Raw genomic sequence first — 14983 nt, forward strand, 5'->3', positions numbered from 1 at the left:
GTTTATGAACATGTCATAATATATAATTTAAATAAATGCCGACTAATATTCTAACAACACTGTTCGCTTCTGCAGGGCTATTTTTATATAATATCACTTAACTCTGAAATCAATAAAAGAATCATAAATATTATGATATGTTGTATTCAGCCCATTAATTATCACAGGATTTTAACTTTCATGCGTGATATTTTTTACACAGCCGCTCATGACCGCGTTAAAGGCCGGTTCGGATTTTTGTCGAGTAGTTTAGTCAAATGGCGAATGATGTAGTTACCACTAAATGATTTAATTACTGAAGTGTCCGAACACAGCACATTAGTAAGTGACGTGTCAAAATAAACAGAGCACAACGTAACAAAGCAAAAATAAATAAGTTAACAGATTCATTTGTAATGGCTATATCAAAAGAATTAGAGTAATAATTTCTACGATAACTAACGAACTTGACTAAAGATAACGTGTTCAGACGTGTCTCATGTCTTGTTTTGTATTTAGTGAAAGGTGGTGTGGGTGTTACTATACCGAAAATTTAGAACAAATTGAATTAACTCGACTGAATGATTTTACTAAATTACACGACTAAATTTTTCAGTTCTTACATGTTTAGTTGCTATATAACTCGCCAGTCAAATAAACGACTCGACCAATTCGAACCGGCCTTAACAGTGAGCTGTCAAATGTCATTGAGTAGCACAGTTGACACGTCTTACTTGATTTCAAATGCATCCCACTAGAATCAAGCGCGACGTGCTATCTGTACTAAAAAAATATTATCGTAGATAACCTTCATGTTTATACAATTGCTCCGAGTGATATCCGTGTTATTTTGGAGCAATAAAAATAACAGAATCGAGTTACCATGTTACATATTTAGAATAGCTCTGCTGTAGCCATATATCGCGGGTTCTAAGTCCGCGTCTAGCAATTTGTCATAATGTTTTATATTAATGTGTGTTTAGATTCAAATCTGAGCCAATTGCTAACAATTTCTTCTCGTAAAGTTAGGGCAGTCGAGATCCACGCTACATAAATTTAGAGCTGATGACATGACTCGTCGTTTAGCATAGATAACACTCTCGGCTTCTGATAAGTTAGTCACGGGTTTGAAAAAAGTATTTTTATGTAGTATGTAAGCACATTTATTTTTTGTCTTGTTTACCAAATAAAAAATGATTATTTTATAATTTACTAATACCTCATCCAGGCATATCCAAATAATATTACGACAAAAAAACAACAGTTCAAAGTAATATGTACAACCTATCGAATACATAATCCTACTTATATTATTTACTACTGTACTAATGGCATTTCGCTTATGCGTTAAACGCATACGTTTATCGGCACACTAATAAAACGCACGCATATAACGTGTCTAAAATAAGTAGATACATTTATGTGGACCTATTATACAATTTTCAGTTATACAATTTTAAATTCTTCTCTAACCGTAAACGTGATTGCTAGAATTACTGCCATGTTAATGGTTTTAAGGCCAAGACACACAGCAACCTATGTCGTACTTGGTTCCAAATGTATCAAATTGCAATGGTTCTGCTTGTGTATATTGGTCAATTTTATTGATTGTGTGTACTGTGCATTGACTCACTATCTAGGATATTATGCCTTCACATAGATTTGATAGCAGTTCGTAAAGCATTTGGAGCCATTACTTAGTCGATGGATTTGTATTAAACGGTTTGCATCAAATGACATTTTATACCGAGTTTGTCCAAACTGAAGATGGACAATGTACAATAATTCTCGTTTCTAAGAACGTCTCCAAAGAAAAAATCAAACCGCATTGGTATTGCGTATATTATAATGTGCGAAATGTCAAACAATAATTAGGTATAGTTGCGTTTTACACGTGCGTTCAACGCGTAAGCGAAATTGATAATTTATTAAACAATTTAGAAGGTAAAACTCCATTATATTCGTTTTGAAACGATGTTTTTTTTAAACTATATAAAAATTGTCGAGTTGTCAATGTAAATTAAACCATACCAATGTTGTTTATCAATAGATAGCTATGAAAACGGATCCGAGCAATCGACATCAAAAACACAAAGAAAGTATTAAATAATTAACAAATAAATAATGTTTCCACTATAATTACCATTGGCGAAGGGTGGAGGTGGGTTGTTAAGATCCGACATAAATAGTACACACTATACGTTGTCGGGCATATGTATTTGTTTTCATTGAACTAAGACTACAAATTGCAGATAGTATTGGTTAGTTTTTAAAACCCTGCATAAACCAAGCAAAATTAGATAATAGTCAAAAAACATTTGCCTGTCTATAAAATCTATTATGGTTTGGTTTAGGCAGTGTAATATTATGTATTCTTATTTTAACAAAAACAAATAAGTATGAATAAAAAGATGTGCAGTATTTTTGTCGGATCGGCTTACATCCACTATGATGGTTTGGTTTAGGCAGGGTTTAATTGAATTTTAAAAAAATAACCTATCAGCACTATCTGCAATTTGTATACTTATTTCTTCTTCTTCTTTCTCGGCACTACATCCCGGGGCGGGATTTGGCCTCCTCTACAATTGTCCTCCACACGCTCCTTTCCCTGGCTGCTCCTCTCCAGTCTACAGCCCTCCCCATCTTTCTCCAGTCCTCTTCGATACAGTCAGCCCACCTCTTCTTTGGTCTGCCCCTAGACCGTTTCCCCTGTGGGATCCACTTGGTCATGATTTTTGGCGTCCTGTGCTCAGGCATTCTCTCAACGTGTCCAGCCCACCTTAGTCTTTGGGATCGACAGAATTTCACAACCGTTTCATGTTTTATTAACTCTTCTAGCTCGTGGTTCATTTTTATCCTGTAACTTCCATTTTCCAATGTGGGCCCGAAAATTCTCCTGAGGATCTTATTTAGTTCAATGAAAACAAATTAATGAGTATGACAAAGTTTAGTGTGCACTATTTGTGTCGGATCTTGACAGCCTACCTCCACCCTTCGCCACTGCTACATACTGATATATATTTAAAAGAAGAAATAAACGATTCGTTATGTTAGATATTTAAATATTATATTATTGTGTTTTAGGTTCTATTGTACGAAAATACATAGTCATAAATTAATCTTATAACCAAAAATGTCTCCAATATCAACAATTTCATATCTGTCTTGAATTTACCTACCCACCTAACCTAACCTTACATATGTCGTAATATAATATAGTAAGTACCTACAATACCTATTTGTGTCAACAAAATATTTATTCTTCCATATCTACAATTATTACAAGTTCAAAAATTCTTCTATATAATATTTCCTCTAGAGTCTATACTAACTACTTTTTTATTACCTGTTAATATTATATCCAATTCAATGATTCTAACATTTCTTCCTCTTATATAAATAATACCTAACCTAACAATAATTTTAAAATTCTAAATCCTACATTTATTATTGTGACAATATTGGAGAGGATGGATTTAAGGATATTATGAATACATAAGATAAGTAGCGCTGCGTCTTGCCAAAACCTATTTATTAACGCTTTCGCTGCTGAATAGATAATGAGATTTTAATTGCCCCCTTTAAAATGCACGTTAATTACATCGATCGGCCGCCTGGTCATTACGCGCCGTGTGCGTCTTCCGCGTCCAAAGTATTAAAAAGCAAGGCAGAGACAATTTTCGCGTCTGCATAAATATAGCTTTTGGCGACCGCATTTCAACGCCATTCATACAGACTACAGTAAGTTGCAACTCTACTTATTGGAAATGGGTATATACCTATATAATTGTATATTCTTTTTAACACTACAATAGACCATGAGTCCCAATGACAGCAGTATTGTGAAGTAGTAATAGAATTGAAACAATCACATATTATACACAGACATTGAGAAACGCACATAAATTTATTGTGAACTCACCGGGAATTGAACCAAAAGCCCCCGGATGAAAGTCCAGCGCCTTACACACTAGACTACAAGGGCAGTGCTTTGATTAGTGTTTGATAAATCTCAGAGAGATCTTTCAGCTGAAGGCAAGACAAAGAAAATTTTCGTGCCTACATAACTAGATATAGCTTTTGGCGACCACATTTTAACGTCAAACATATATGCTACAGCTCCAAACCCTACTTATCGGAAATGGATATATAATATTCTTTTTAACACTACAATAGTCCACGAGTCACAATGACAGTAGTGTTGTATTTAAGAATAGAAGTGAGACACCCAGATGTTTGAGAAAATCACATACATAATATATTGTGTTGTGACCTCACGAGGAATTGGACTCGGAGCTACCGGATGAAAGGCCAGGACCTTACACACTAGACTACGTGAGCCGCAATTTGATTAGTCTAGAATCCCTCGCTAATAGTGTATGATAAGCCTCAAAGCAATGCAGAAGCAATTTTATTTTCGCGCCTACATCGATATAGCTTTTGGCGACCACATTTCAATGTCACCCATAGAGAATACAGCTCCAAACCTTCCATAATAAATAAATTGACATAATAAAATTCTCAGTGTATAATATACATTTATTATATCTTATTGACCCGTTCTGTGGGTGTATTTCCAAGTATTAGTTCTCGAAAACACCGCACGCCAAGTTATAATGTTGTCAGTATAGAATGGGTTCAATAATGTACCATTGTTAATAATTGTTATTAATTTTATTGTAGATACCTAGATAATGTCAAGGTTTAATTATTATGTTCTTTTTTTAAATAAAATAATGTTGCCTACTCTAAAAAATATAATAAAATTACATTATTATTACCTACGCCTTTTAACCTCTTAATAATCTTGATCTTCCAAAATAAATAAATACATAAATTATAAATTCTAATACTTAAATTCAAAATATTAAAATTTTCATGTTGTAATTTTTTTATTATTAAAACCTTTCTTAAACGCCTTCGAAATACAATAATATTCCAAAATATTAATAATTAATAATGTAACAATTTAATACAATATAATTACATTATAAAGCTTTATCTTTATATAATAAATTATGATTATTATTACTATGTATGATGATTGTAACAAAATTATATTTATTGTAACTGCATAATATATGTTTCACCAAATTGAATGTTGTGTAAAAATATTAAAGATGAGAAAATTATAAAAAAAATAAAACAGTGATTTTATTATGATACTGTCCAAAGTGACGTCCCTAAATAAAATGCCGCCCCTAACCAGCGCCAAAATGCCCCCTCATTTTTTTAGACAGTATTTTTATTATCCTTTCATGAGTCCAATATTAACAGAAAAATACTTTTAATAACAGATAACTACATTAGAAATAAACTGAGTTTGAATGAAGTTTGATTTATTACCCATGTCTAAGTTGCCGATTCATTATCTTTTTTCACATAAATTAATAAAAATGAGAAAGATTGGAAAAAACAATGCTTCGCACCTTTTAACAAGGTAATTCCACCATGATCTCATACGTTTTACGGCAGTTTCATATTTGGCTGACTAATTAGATTTATGAAGTGGAAAGGCCATACACCATGATTTGCTTTACTATTTTAATTCTTGCTAACCCATTCATTCAGTCTTTAATATCAGAAACAGCAATCTCATATTAAATTCACATTATTATTTATATTATAATATTTACTCCATTAAACCTATGTATTTCCAAGATTAAACGTACACAATATTAACAATAAATATCTTAAATAGTACAAATTATACTAGATTTATTTTTGACCGATTTTATCAATGGTGTTTGTAAATATAAAAAAATTATATTAACTATGGAAAAAATGCCAATCCCGGGATTGTCAAATTGTAATCCCGAAATCCCGGGATCAGAATTTTGGCTCTGGATTGGATTCCCTAATATGGATACTTTACTAACAAAATATTAGACTAATTATTCGCAAATCTGCTCTTGTCGTTTCTGGTCACCAAGGACGTCGAAGGGCACCGGAAGTAAACTAAATATCGCAAACTCGATAAAACCAGGAGCTGATTTTTTTAATGGAAAGATATTTTCGTTATTACTAAGTTTAGGTAGCTATTTCTAAATATTCCAAATGATTCTCCTATATTTGCCACCCTTCGAGTAACTGCCGCCCCTAAGCGACGCTAAATCTGCCTACCCCCAGGGGACGTCACTGACTGTCCACACCTATTAACCCAAAGTCGACTAGGTAGGTACTGATACAGGCCGTGGCACCAAATTGCGAATCAAAATGATAGTACTAGTTATTGATTATCTTCGAATGCAAGCTATTGTCATTCACCGAAGCTTTCCGTTTAGTCTCCACGTTCCCTGTCCTGGCCGGGATTCTTCCTCTTGACCTGCACAATATACAGGTACGTGGTGCATTCACGATGCTCCTCAAAAGTTGAGACTGCCGTTGTTGGTGACTTTCACCTTGTCCCGCTTCCATGCCTTGATGCTGAAAAAGTATGAATGAAGAAGTGGACAATGACGCTGTATGCGACCCGGTGACGGCCCTAGACAAAATGCCGCTCCTAGGCAGCGCCAAAATACCGCCCCATCTTTTATACTAATTACAGTATTTAGTATCATATTTTCATGACTCCAATATCTAAGAAATGCGTTGTATGGATAATTACTAACAAAATAGATACCAGCAAAGCATAGAAAATTTAATTTATAAATATTTTTTACCCAAAAGTGTAAAAGTGGGGGCTCTTCGATACAGACTAACATCATGGACAGGAGCGGTTGGTGGGAAACTCTGTAAGAGGGGGGTGCATTTTTAGTTTCGACGTCCAACACAACTTCCGTGCCCACTGGTTAATAAGTCAGACTGTAATAATTATTTGCAAATCTGCATGGTGTCGTTTCTGGTCACCAAGGACGTCAAAGGGCAACGGAAGTAAACTGACATCGCGAACGCGACAAAAAAATTACATTCTTGACTCCTGTTGAATCTTTTATGTTTTCATTTTCTTTCCTATCAGTGAGCTGCATTTTTTAATGGAAAGACATTTTCGTTATTAGTAAAGCTATTTCTGTATATTAGATCAAATGATTCTCCTCGATTTGCCGCCCCCAAGCGATACTCAATCTGCCTACCCCCACGGGACGTCACTGATGCGACCTCGAAGGCCTGGCAGCGAAAATTAGTAGGCACACATATTATTTTGTTCTTTCCAAATGTTCAATGACTAATTATTAGAGATAACCGATTTGACTCCTGACAAGAGAAGAGATGCTCTAGTCAGTCCAATCAGGTGTTGGGCCCATCAGGCCGTCTGAACTGTCGCCACGTCAAAATGCCAATTTTATTGCGTTTAAAGAAAATGCGGCCTCTTATTGCGGACGTGAAGTTCTCTTCACAGACTTTTGTAGTTCGTATTGTTTTAACTGTGTATTTTCATTAATTAGAATCATTTTGTTAGTTTACTATGCTCCTTAATAAATGCTACTTTGGCCTGTTAAGACATTTTAAGTCCCGCTTACTATCTCGCCGGACTAAAAGCACTATTTACAAGACACTTGTAAAGCCAGTGCTCACCTACGCATCGGAAACCTGGACATTAACTGTGCGAAATGAACGAGCCCTGAACATCTTTGAAAGAAAAATTCTCCGCCGTATATATGGACCGATCAGGGATGGCACCAATTGGAGGAGAAGATATAATGCAGAGCTCTACGGGCTGTACGAAGATTGCAGCGCAGTTCAATCAGTTAAGATTGGGAGACTTCGATGGTTAGGTCATGTGCACCGTATGAATGACAATGAGCCGGCAAAGAGAACGATGTCCAGCAATCCAATAGGACGTAGAAGTAGAGGGAGGCCAAAGATTCGGTGGTTAGATGGAGCTGCCAGTGACTGCCGTATTCTGCGGGTATCAAATTGGAAAGCGGCCACACTGGATAGGGACAGGTGGAGGGAGCTATTGGAGGAGGCCAGGACCCACACCGGGCTGTCGCGCCCCTGATGATGATGATGATGATGACTATGCTCCTTTCTCCCATTGACATTTTATTAAAAAGTCTCTGTAAACTCAGTCAAAGCACACCTGAGTTCGCGGTGACCTAAGTATTGGATACCTGCTCCTGAGACATTTGCAGTCATACAAAACTACTGATACTTCAAATCCAAATGTAGTTTCTTGTAATACGCCTGATTAAGACCGGATGTAGTTTGGTGGGGCCATTATCTTCAATGTCAGCCAACAATACTGTGCGTGCACAGTGTAACATTTATTTCAATATTCAACAATCATTTTATACAAACCGTTTACCATAATATTATTATTCCATTCGAAGTATGAGCAATAACTAGCACTACCATCGATGTTTACAGTTTCGTGTCAGGGCCTGGCTATTACAATATTGATTCCCGCTATTAACCCAAGAATTTTGAAGAAGCTCTTCATCTACAGAGATACAATAATAATTAATAATAGCTTGTTATACCTACTTCAACGATGGGAAGAAAATCAGGCGCGTACACAGAACAAATGATATGGGGGGTCCATTATAAAAAAATATTCACAATACTATTTTATTATTGATTTTTTAATACAGCGGAAGGGGCGAAATTTGCACAATCTAGCAGCAGGGCTATTCTAACTAAAATTGACACCTTTCCGTAATTTTTCTCACTAATAACACGTATATCACTCGGGGAAATTCCATTTACTGGGTGGTTAACTACAGTAAAAATAGAATTGGTAACACAAAGCAATACGTCTTACTTGATTCCAAATTCATCCGATTAGAAAATCAATTATGACGTATTTAATCCTTTCTATGCCGCAATTAGTTAATTGATAGTAATTAACATAATAATTGGTGTAATTAGGGCGTCCAAAGACGCTTTGGGCACTTAACCGGTTAACAAATGTGTTTCTGTGTAAGTACTCAACGACACTAATAATTAATATGGACTCAGTAGCGCACCCAGGGGGGGGGGGGCAGGGGGCCTTGGCCCCCCCCAAAATATGAAAATCATCAGAATGATTTTACATATTGAAATCGAAAGCCAATAAACTATACCTTGGGCTTAGACAAACAACACGGCAAAAAATGATTTGTAATTCTCCAGCACCCTTTTTAGTAAAATTTCTTAGATTTTAATTTCTAACACAAAAATTTCGAAACACTGATGTCAGGTTTTTTTAGAAACCCGTTCCCTAATGAAATTCTCGGTGTCCACCCGAATCCTGGAGTGATATAGGTGATGGCTGGGGAGGGTTGACAGGGCTCTAGCCTGGGGGCCCGGGCTGTGGGGGGCCGGCGTGTCGGGTTGACCAGATAAGTGAGATAAACACACATCATCACAACATTTTAAATTATATAATTGTCCAATATATTTTCAGATTATTATGTGTCGATACTCGACAGCTCCATTATTAAAGTAGATTTATTGAAAATCGCCAATAATTTACTGTATAAGTACCCTCAATTTGAAGTAAAACACAATTTAAAAAATGTTAATGTAGTGTTTTACACTGTCTTTAATCTAAGCGGTGGATAGGGGGCCCGTCAAATACCCTAGCCCAGTGGTCGGCAAACTCATTAGTCAATAGAGCCAAATATCAACAGTACAGCGATTGAGATTTCTTTTGAGAGCCAAATTTCTTAAACTGAAATTATATGCGTAGGTAGTAAGTAGGTACACTGCTAATTTACTTAATAAACTTTAGGCCAAGTTTTAAGTCCTAATTAAATTATAGGTAGGTACACTGAATAAAACTGAATATCATACGTAAGAATGATCTTATAAAATTAAATTGTATATCAGGTATCCATAGAATTGAATCATAACAATGACTGACAAACTCAATGTGGATAAGTCAGGTTCGTATGTTGTTGATTTAATTTTAAGCACGATTCCAGGTTCTCATCAATAAATCGATTTCTCAATATTTATTCTTGATTTCCTCTCTTGAAAATCTTTTTACTAACCACAAAACTTGCAATATTAACATTGTTGAAAGATTTTATTCAGTACCTAATTAAATACAGAACTTTATTTTTCTTGACTCTTCTCCTCAGCTGCTTTCTTCCTTGCATCATCGACAGAATATTTAGCGCAAAATCACGAGTTTTTAGTTGTAGTATCTCTCTAAATTTGAATGCGATAATTTTTCCCGACATATAAATAAAGGTCGGTAAGCCATTTAAGCTTTGAATAAACGCGAAGTCTCGGTCTATTCAACATTACATTTACGGTTATCCTCTTCCATTTTCTTTGCGTCTTCTTTGTAGCCAAGTCAAATATGGCAGAGAGCATCTGTGGCAGAGCCGCACTCAAGGGGCCAAAAAGCCGCAGTTTGCCGACCACTGCCCTAGCCTGAGGGCCCGTTTCAGGATGTGGGGGCCATGGTGTAGGTACACCGAGTGCAATAGACAAAAGACCGATAAACGAGATATTAGGCTGTGTTGTATTGAGTAGGTTGTGTATAATTTAAAAGCAATAATACTTTTTTTGTCCATTTTTCATTAATATGTTGAAACCTCAATATTAAAAAACCAAAAATCTGCGATAAACATTCGGCGAAAAGAACGACTACACCCACTACGGTGGTGGTGTAAATCAAAAGAACATTTTTTTCGGTGGAATTCGACATAAATATTGTAGCTCTCTAGACTAGTATTACCCAAACTTTGTGTACCCCTTCTATAATTTTCGTAACACTGAGTACTCCTCGTCAAAGAAAAATGCATATAAGTACTTTAATAACAATCAAAATATATTCCTTTTGTAGTACATAAACAAAATAATAATAAACGAAAAATAAAATTCATTCATAATAAAATATAAATAAAAGTTATATTATAAAAAATAACATTCATTATAAACCATGAGAAGGATGAAATTATTTATGTTAAAACGACAGATCATCATAATTTGGATCCCTGGTTATTAATTTTAATCTGAGATGCCGTTCCACACCCAAAGGCTGTTCCTTTTTTTGACTTAATGTCTACAAATGCTGAAAAAGCAACTTCACATATATGAAGTTGAAAAAGGAAATGTATTTCAGGAATTTCTCTGTTAAAACTGGATACACATGTTGCATTTGGAACCTACATGATGTTTAAGTACACTCCTTATATTTATTTTGCAAGAATCCGTCTGAAGCTAATATTTCCAACAATTGCACTTCTTCCGCATGCGATAAACCTTCTAGCATGGATGTTGTATTAATGCTTGTTGCACCAGGCGTAGCCATAACCCGGTGCAGCGCGTACCCCCACCAAACTCTTCCCGTACCCCAGGGGGTATGCGTACCACACTTTGGGAAACACTGCTCTAGACCAAGCGGGTAGCACAGCCGATATTATTTAAGTAATGTTTCAGCATACTAGGTTCACATGTCCAGCATGGTCGCTGTTCACTTCCAATCCGCCAGTCGCTGATGACACGCTCAACGGTTACCGCCACTATGCCTCCAATTTAATAGAAACTAGGAGAAACTGTACAAATATATCGCCGTGTATTGTGAAATTATGTAAAAATATTTATATGAAGAAGAAAAAGAGCCTATGGGACTAATTTCCATTCTCCTCCTTCGCCCCCCCCCCCCAATAATAAATCCTGGGTGCGCCACTGTAATCAACTATAATTGTATATATATTCAATAACAATAGTAGATTCCATCAAATATTCCGTTTGACCAAGCACATAGACACAGTGACGTCTTTAGGTAAAGTGCCGCCCTAAAGCAGAATAAAATAATGCAACCCCTTCCATTAATATTCTAAAATTGCACGGCTAATTTAGTTAATACTGCATATCGAAGGGTTGCCAGAGTAAACGTTTTATAACTTTGCACTTTTTTGCACTCTTTAATATACTGATAAGCCTCATTGCGTAATTACCTCGCATAAAATTAGATCAAATGATATTTACTTGTATTAATATAATATATTATTTACTAATAAATAAATAGACAAACAATACATGTAAAAAAAAATTTTTAGAATATTTTAAATCATTTTCATCCTAGAGCTGGAGTGCAAAGTTATGAAGCATATACTCTATCAGGGAACATTTGCGACTAAAGTAGAAAGCCGATACATTCACAACGACTGGTCCTACTTTTTCCGCCCCTCTCGTTGTTGTCTATGGATGACTTGTCATTGTTCTATAGAGTGCTCATACTGACGCGTCTGTCGTGTTCACACAGGGAATGGTTTGATTTGAATAGATAAGTTACATGATAAATAATACACTAGTAACACACCTTTTACAAATGTAATGCATAGATCAATGCTACATATTTTTTGGAAATCGATATTACCAACGGTTTTTGTGTGAAATACTAGTCTGACTTTGACCTGGTGATGAATAACAGGAATGTATATTATTTATAAATAACACTGATAGTTAATATATTTTGATTTGAGATGTTTGTATAATTCAATTTGAAACGAGAAAGGGCGAATCAATATGTCAAGCAATCTGGGATCTGATTTTGACAACTAAACAGTGTCAAGAATGTCACACGTCAACTACTGACAACTGCTCTCGGTGTATGCATTGACGCTCATTCAATATTGGTGTATTGAAGGTTGCATCACACACTATTGCACGTTTATAATGTTTGGTTCATTTTCGTAGGACACTCACACATTCAAAAACCTGCTTCAAAATGTAATGTATTGGGGAATAAACTATCGGAATGATATTTATTAATCTATTCTGTGATATGAACTATGTATCATCATCGGCCGGGGTCAATCCACTGCTAGATGAAGGCCTCCCCAAGCTTCTTCCAACTCTCTCGGTCCTGTGTCTTTCGCTGCCACGTATTTCCGCCGAACTTTACCAGTTCGTCAATCCAGCGGCTTTTAGGGCGACCCTGTGGCCGTTTCGTAGTATGTATCTATATCATGATAAGATTTTAATTGAATTCTACAAAGGACTTTTACTTGAGGTATATCCAAATATAGTTAAAAACGCTTCTATATTTGGAAGTACCTATATTTGTGAAAAAACATTTTCTACAATGAGCATTAATAAATCAAACTTAAGATCAAAATTAACAGACAACCATATCGCATCTATTTTGCGTATTCACACCACAAAATTTGAGCTTAGATTACAGTATTTAGTTTCAAACAAACAAAAATATTGCATAAATCGGTGTGTGTACTTATATACGCGCGTTAGAAGTTATTCTTCTTTGGCGTCTAAACAAAAACAAAACTTGTACTAATAACCTAGATTCTTCGGCTAGCTCTGGTGTGGTGATTTAGAATCAGGTTCACAAAATAAATAAAAGTGTTTCTTTGGTTCATCGAACTATCTATATTTCAAAGTATTACGCAACCAGAATGCATTATAAATTATAAAAATTATGTGTTACATCGCGGCTGGTCACACGCAAAAAATACACTCTGATCTGTTTTCCTAAACGCGCCAATATAAGTATAACTTCAAAAAAAAGCATCGCCTGGGTTGTATGAGTGCCTAGACATTTTCCAGTGCTTTTATAAGAATGTAGACTAAAGTAAATAGTATCATGACACCTACTTTTGTATTTCATAAACCATCACCTACACTATACAGGGATTTCATAAGAACCTAATACATTCGCCTAGTATGAAAATATCTTTATTCATTATTTAAATTTAGTAAGAATGCGAAAATTCTAAAAGAAATTACCATGGTAACTATTAAACAATAATAAAAACGAATTGTCTTTATTTGATTAAAAAGCAATATATACCTACATAAGTTTATGAGTGCCTAATACTTTTTTTCCAGTGCACCGATAATATTTGAAAAATAGAACATTATGATGATTTTATATTTCGTTCACAAACAATCTACCTTATCTATATTATGAATACCTAGTACATTTTTTTAAAATATGGAATATCAATATTATTTTTAGCGTAGTAATAAATAGGTGAAAATTGTAGAATGCATTGTCATTTCTTCATAAACAATCTACCTGCAGGATCTTATGCGAGCCTTATACATTTTTTTTAAAAATGCGATATGTATATTATTTTAAGCTAGGTGAAAATTCTAAGAGAATTTTTTATTTTTTTAAAACAATCTACCTGCAGGGTTCTATGCGAGCCTGATACATTTTTTTCAAAATATGCGATATGAATATTATTTTAAGATAGGTGAAAATTTTAGAAGACATTGCCATTTTTTTAAAAACAATCTTCCTGCAGGGTTATATGCGAGCCTGATACTTTTTTTTCAAAATATGCGATATGAATATTATTTTAAGATAGGTGAAAATTTTAGAAGACATTGCCATTTTTTTAAAAACAATCTACCTGCAGGGTTATATGCGAGCCTGATACTTTTTTTTCAAAATATGCGATATGAATATTATTTTAAGATAGGTGAAAATTTTAGAAGACATTGCCATTTTTTTAAAAACAATCTTCCTGCAGGGTTATATGCGAGCCTGATACTTTTTTTTCAAAATATGCGATATGAATATTATTTTAAGATAGGTGAAAATTTTAGAAGACATTGCCATTTTTTTAAAAACAATCTACCTGCAGGGTTCTATGCGAGCCTGATACATTTTTTTCAAAATATGCGATATGAATATTATTTTAAGATAGTGAAAATTTTAGAAGACATTGACATTTCTTCATAAACAATCTACCTGCAAGATCTTATGGCACCCCCCAAACATGAAAATTATCAGGATGATTTTAAACATTGAAATTGAAAGCCAATAAACTATACCTTTGGGCTTAGACAAATAAAAACACGGCAAAAAAATGATTTGTAATAATTCTCCGGCACCCTTTTTAGAAAAATTTCTTAGATCTTAATTTCTAACACAGCAATTTCGATACACTAATGTCAGGTTTTTTTAGAAAACCAATCCCTAATGGAACTGTCAAAAAATTCTCGGTGTCCACCCGAATTCCGGAGTGGTGTAGGTCATTGCTGGGGAGGGCTGACAGGGCTCTAGCCTGGGGGCCCGGGCTGTGGGGGGCCCGGCTAGTCGGGTTGACCAGATAAGTGAGATAAACACACATCATAAATTAGCTTTAATAGTAAA

Source organism: Rhyacophila brunnea, unplaced genomic scaffold, assembly GCF_057557595.1.
Source record: "Rhyacophila brunnea isolate RB1 unplaced genomic scaffold, BYU_Rbru_1.0 scaffold_13, whole genome shotgun sequence".
NCBI classification, from domain to species: domain Eukaryota; kingdom Metazoa; phylum Arthropoda; class Insecta; order Trichoptera; family Rhyacophilidae; genus Rhyacophila; species Rhyacophila brunnea.